The sequence below is a fragment of the Micromys minutus genome (genome assembly GCF_963924665.1).
Source record: "Micromys minutus genome assembly, chromosome: 15".
NCBI classification, from domain to species: domain Eukaryota; kingdom Metazoa; phylum Chordata; class Mammalia; order Rodentia; family Muridae; genus Micromys; species Micromys minutus.
In genome coordinates this window covers 57,875,610-57,882,651 of record NC_137984.1, presented here as the reverse complement: position 1 = coordinate 57,882,651, position 7,042 = coordinate 57,875,610, and positions in this window count along the sequence as shown.

Here is a 7,042-nt window from a genome sequence, read left to right as displayed (position 1 = left end):
TATGGTGAGATTGGTCTGAAGTTGTCTTTCCTTATAGTGTCATTGTGTGGTTTAGGAACAAGGATTATTGTATCCTCAAAAAATGAGTTAGGTAGTGTTCCATCTGATTTTATTCTGTGGAATTGTTTGGAGAGTATTGGTATTATGTCGTCAATAAATGTTTGATAAAATTCTGCACTGAAACCATCTGGACCTGGGCTTTTTTTGGTTGGGAGGCTTTTGATGACTGCTTCTATTTCTTTTGGTGTTATGGGATTATTTAGATGGTTTACCTGGTCCTGGTTTAACTTTATTATCTTGTGTCTGTCTAGGAATTCATCCTTTTCCTCCAGATTTTCCAGCTTTGTTGACTATAGGCTTTTGTAGTGGGATCTGATGATTTCTTGAATTTTCTCAGTTTCAGTTGTTATTTCTCCACTTTCCTTTTTGATTTTGTTAATTTGGATACTCTTTCTTTGCCCTCTAGTTAGTCGGGCTAAGGGTTTAGCAATCTTCTTAATTTTCTCAAAGAACCAGCTTTTGGTTTTGTTTATTCTTTGAATGGTTCTTTTTGTTCCTATTTGGTCTATTTATGCCCTAATTTTGATTATTTCTTGCAGTCTACTCCTCTAAGCTGTATCTACTTCCTTTTGTTCTAGAGCTTTCAGCTGTGCTGTCAAGTTGCTGGTGTATGCTCTCTCCAGCTTCTTTTTGGAAGCACTCACTGGTATGAGTTTTCCTCTCAGTACTGCTTTCATTGCATGTCAGAGGTTTGGTTATGTTGTGTTTTTATTTTCATTGCATTCTAGAAAATCTGTAATTCCTTTCTTTATGTCTTTTTTGACCTTCTATTGTTTAATAGAGCGTTGTTTAGTTTCCATGTGTATATGGGCTTTTTGTTGTGTTTGTTGTTATTAAAGACCAGCCTTAGACCATGGTGATCTGAAAGGATGCATGGGAATATTTCAATCTTCTTATATCTATTGAGGGTTGTTTTGTGATTAATTATGTGGTCTATTTTTGAGAAGGTGCTGTGATGTACTGAGAAGAATGTGTATTCTTTTGTTTCAGGATGATATGTTCTGTAGATATCTATTAATTCCAGTTGGTTTATAACCTCTGCTAGTTTTACAGTGTCCTTCTTCAGTTTTTGTTTTCATGATCTGTCCATTGGTGAGAGATGGGTATTGAGCTCTCCTACTATTATTGTATGGGGTGCAGTGTATTTTTTGAGCTTTAGGAGGGTTACTCTTATGAATATCATTGCTTTTGTATTTGGAGCATATATGTTAAGGATTTAGAGTTCCTCTTGACAAATTTCCCCTGTAATGAGTAAAAACTGTCATTCCTTATCTTTTTCATAACTTTTGGTTGAAAGTCTACTTTATTTGATATTAGAATGGCCATCCCAGATTTCTTCTTGGGGCCATTTGCTTATAAGTTTGTTTCCCAACCTTTTACTCTGAGATAGTGTCTGTCTTTGTCTCTGAGATAAGTTTCCTGTATGCAGAAATATCCTGTGTTTAGTTTATGTATCCAGTCTGATAGCCTGTATCTTTTTATTGGGGAATTGAGTTCATTTATGTCAACAGATATCAAGGAATCTTGCTGTTTCCTGCTATTTTTGCTTTTGGAGGTTGAATTGTGCCTGTATTTCTTTCTTCTTTTGGTTTTCTTGCTTATAAGTTTTCTTGTTTTTATTAGTATGTCATTCCCCTCATTGTAATGGGTTTTCCCCCTCTAATTCTTTGTAGTGCTGGGTTTATTGTCAGATATTGTGTAAATTTACTTTTGTCTTGGAATATCTTAGTCTCTCGATCTATGGTGATTGACAGTTTTGCTGGGTATAGCAGCTTTTGCTAGAACCTGTGCTCTCTTAGGGTCTGCGTGATGTCTGTCCAGGATCTTCTAGCTTTCATAGTCTCTGTTGAGAAGTCAGGTGTGATTCTGATTGGTCTGCCTTTATATGTTACATGGCCATTTTCCCTTACTGCTTTTAATATTTTTTCTTTGCTTTGTGCACTTGGCATTTTGACTATTATGTGTTGGGAGGAGTTTCTTTTCTTGTACATCTTATTTTGAGTTCTGTAGGCTTGTTTTAAGCTCATGATCATCTCATTCTTAAGGGTATGAAAGTTTTCTTCTATGCTTTTGTTGAAGATATTTACTGTGTCTCTTAGTTGATATTCCTTGCCCTCGTCTATTACTATTATTCTTAGGTTTGTTCTTCTCATTGTGTCCCGGATTTCATGGACATTTTGGGTTAGGAGCTTTTTAGTTTTTGCATCTTCTCTAACTGTTTTGTCTATGTTTTCAGTGTTGTCTTCAGCCCCCGAGATTCTCTCTTCCATTTCTTGTAGTCTGTTGGAAATGCTTGCATCTGGGTCTCCTGATTTCTTTTTTAGGTTTTCTTCCTCTTGGCTTATCTCTTTTAGTGTTTTCTTTATTCTGTCTATTTCCATTTTAAATTTCTTCTTCTATTCCTTCATCTCTTTGGTTCGGTTTTCCTTTAGTTCTTTGAGTTCTTTGAGTGTTTTTCTTGTTTCCCCTTTAAAAGCTTCTAATTCTTTATCCTTTTCCTCCCTTTCTTGTTTAAGGATCTCTATCATCATCTTGAGGTATGATTTTCGGTCTGAGTCTTCTTTTTCTGGAGTGTTTGGCATTCTGCTGTTTGCTTCGTGGGAGAGCTGGGTTCTGGTGTTGCCAGGTTGTCATGGTTTCCCTGGGGTACATTCTCTGTTGTCAATGATTGGTGTTTGCCTCTCCTTTGTACCTGCCTGTATCCCTGCATCTCCGATTTCGGGCTAGTCCAAATGCCTTCTCACCAGGCCTGTGTCGCTGGATCTCCGCTGTTCCTGGTGGCAGATGGTCTCAATAGCAAATAGCCCAATGCCGGGTTACTAGTTCTGTGAACCAAGCGGGGGTGGGGGGGGGTGGGCGCACTTTATGCTTGTTCGGCAGAGATCTCTCTGCAGAGATCTCTCTTCATCCCGGCCAGTCGGAACACCTTCTCACCAGGCCTGTGTCCCTGGATCTCCCGAGTATTATTATTTCTTACCCATTTAAGCTTTTACTTATGTTAATATTGTCTCTGAAACTTTATTTTTCATTTTAATTATTTGTTTATTGTCTGCATTTCATAGTGCCCTTCAAATTTACAGCCCTAGATGTCTTACCTATTTTTTGGTGCCTTTGGTAATGGGTCAGATTTTCTTGAACTTTATTAAAATTACCATTTACTCCACAAAAGTGAACCTCATATTCAGTTTTGAAGTAAATTTTCAATAAATGGATTTTCTGTTTCTGAACTGTCTTTTCCTTTATTTCAACAGGCATGCCCAGTAAGATGAGGCATCTTTGAGTTATAAGCCTACAATCTTTCTAGAAACTTGAAATATATGTTCATCACAATTTCAACACAGGCAAGCATTGGCCCACACTAAGATAATAATGTAGTTAAAAATACATTTCTGTGCCATTTATCTTAGAGATGTAATTTATTTCAGCTTTCATCAAATTATTCTTGCTATATAATCTTTATACTGAAGTGTAATTTTTAATCTTCTGTGTTTCCATGCAGGTTGTCATAAATAAGGAAAATACATGGCTCTGTTGTGATATAATGATTGGCCAACTCATGGTGTATTTACCCTTTTCTTGTGTTTTGGTACACAACACTGCAAGCTTGAGGTCTGAGCATACTAAAATCTCAGGTGATCACTGGCCACAAAGTTAGAATTCCACACCAGGTATTCAGTTCTCTAAGAGTGGAGGGGATCCAAATATGTAATAGAACAACATTTCAAATAGCTGTCAAGTTGTGAATTCTAGGGTTGTTTGGGATTCATTTATCCTGTGTCTCACCATTTAAAGTAATACATCATAAATATCATGATAAAGCAAATCATCATAGACTTCGATATTTAGATAATCAGAAAATGCCTTAACTGTATCAGCCTTTGAAATCATGACCTCAACTCCTATGACAGAATTTCTCTCTTCTGACAGATACCATAGCATCTTGGGTCTTCATCTTCTTTTTTCAATAAATATTTTAAAATATCTATCACTATTTAATTAACACACCTTCTGGGGAGGTAGTCTGCCATTCACTTACCTACATTTTCAATGAGGAAAAAAATTGTTACATTAAAACATGTCATATCACATGTCCCCAGAAAGATAAAGAAAGTAAAAGACACATTGACTTCCTTTTGCTTCAGCTCCTCTTATGATGACTTTTAATCCTATGACTTTCCCTTTGTTCTTCAAACTTTGAACTCAGGCCACCAAGTAACATCTGTAAAATGTCAAGTTAATCAACATTCCTCAGCTGTGGAACATCTAGCTGATCCACTTTGTTTTTGTGGTTCCTACTGGGCATCTGCAGGGAAAGTAATTCGGTGTGACAGACTGCAAATAGAATTGTTATAGGACTATATCTGTTTTAGGTAAAAATGAAATCCAGAGGAAATAGTCACCAAATAGCTCAGAATGGTCTAAATTCTGCCATTGATATAGATGATTGTTAGAAATAAATATATTTTAACAGATCTTTACATCTTTTCTAATGATGCTAAAGTGATAACTTCTAACTGTTGACAAACTTTAATCAAAACAAGTTAAGGAATAATTGCTGAATTAGAAAAGAAGTGCCCCAGTTGAATGCCTTGGTATCTCAGGTAAATTTGCCATTGTTTCCCCTGGGCATGAGGAACAAAAGAAAAAATTATGTCAAATAAAGCCCAAAGCCTTAAAAGTTTCATGGTTCCACAGAAGGGAAGAAATAATGGAGGTGATTGGAACATCTGTTAACGTAAACTTCTTTTATTTTTCAAGCAGATGGTATACCTTGCAGGTAGAGGATTCCTCATATGCCTTTGTGATGTGACACAGTTTATTGTTCAGAAATTGGGAAAATTGCAGGAAATGCTTAGCAATGGCAGTAAAAATAATAAAGATACAGTTATCTTAATTTTAAATGGACAAATTCTGAGAGTATTTTGTGATAAAAATGAATGGCTATGCCCTCTTCATATGACAACATGTATGCTTTGTGAAAGCATGAAACGTTTTAATTATTTGAGTCATGTTGATGGAATGAACATATTCTTAATATCAAATTTAGTTGAAGAAAATCTTGCTGCTATGGAAGTTATTTTTATATGTTCCTGTGAGACACAGGAGAGAAATTTGAATTTGTACTTGAGTTCTTGCTATGCAATTTTCTATCCAATATGTCAAACCATTGCTCAATCCTGACTTTCAGAGGAAGATATAATAATGCCAGTGGCAGAGGGGAAGGCACCATGTTTGTAAGCTGCCAGTGTTTATAGCAATAAGTGGCTGGATCAATGAAAATTAATCATGCTGAGCCACTTGCTTTTCACAGGAGGAGTATATAGCTTCCTCTAATGAACAATTAGCTATTGGTGATTGGGCCTTCTTTGTTGCCTTCGAATTCTTTATTCATATGATGCCATATTTTTATTCTGTGTAAACAAACTATTCCAAATGTCACCACTTCAAAAGAAAGAGACATTGTATAAGAAGTACAGAAATAAAAGACTAAGCATTGATTTCATTCATGAAACATCCATTTCTAATTATAGATTTCAGAGAATTAAAGAATGCTAAGAGAACCTAAAATTAGGATAATTTTTCCAAATGAAGAAAATGCTTTTCAAGATGTTATATCTGCTAGAAAATGAAAATACTTATTTGTCTATTGTATGGAACTGAACGTAGTCTTTATGGCCTTTCTGACATGCTTAACAAGATCTTGAAGATCTTCCTTGCTATATATTTTCCTCCCTACACTTCATTATATATATATATATATATATATATATATATATATATATATATATATATATATATATATACCTGTACATATTAATGTATTAGATTGAACAGTGCAGTTACAGTGGATAAGATATTTTCTCTGACAGCAAATTAGAGCAAATTATTGACTAGCCATATACTATAACTCATGAAGAGGATATAGAGAAGGTTTCTCCAATGCTTTTTGCAAATCTTTTCTTCATGATAAGTTTTAAATACTGGGCATATAATGAAATAATTTTATGTTGCTGGATACCGCAATATAGGATTTATTGTCAACTAATAAATCCTATAGAATCTTTAACTATGACAGTAGGTTCTGAATTAAGAACTGAGTTACATTATGGTATTTCATATTCTCAAGCATGATATGAATCTGCCTTTTACCTATGAGGAAACTATAAGGTTTTCTGAAATTTAAAACAAAATAATCCCCATGACCATTTTTCAAAAAAAAAATCAATGCTCAGTTGACATGTAATGCCTTATTCTTTTCTATAGTTGGTGATCTTAATTAAAGTTGTGCTTAGTTATATATTGGTAGATGCCTCGAAGCAGGACTTATTCCATTATGACTGACTAGCACTGTATGTTTTGAATAACTTCTTCTCATCTCACCTAACAGTCATCACACAAGAACAACTTTTTACACTGCAATGTAGCATTAGCAAGTGAGCAGTCAACAGACACAGCAAACTGGAGTCCTCTGAGATGAACACCCCAGTGTTCTCAATACAGCAGACAACCTTCCTGTTTGTGTTTCTGTAGAACTGTCATCACAGATGAATGCTAGAGTGCTTGCATTTTCAAGTGAGTGCTAGGCTTCCAAACCAAGGTCTTCATGCTTCTATGACAAAAACGTACTGACTGAGCTATCACCACATGCAAGTAAACATCTTTTGTCTGTGGATTCATCTCCTGTGCATAATTATCACCTAAACATTGGTAGCTAAATTATACAGACTTAAAAATACATTCATTTGTATACAAAGAAAGATAATTTATATTGATGTTGGTAATTTCTCCAAGGTTGGACTTATCCTTGGGCAAGATATGCTGAACTATAATTTAATTACTTGCAGAAATATAATTTAATTACTTGAGATAACTGACTATAGATAAATAAACTCCTCCATCTAATCAGTTGTTACATATCCCACTCTGAGAACATGCATAATAAAAGTAATTTAAGCTACATAGATAACCTTGCCTCCCTTAC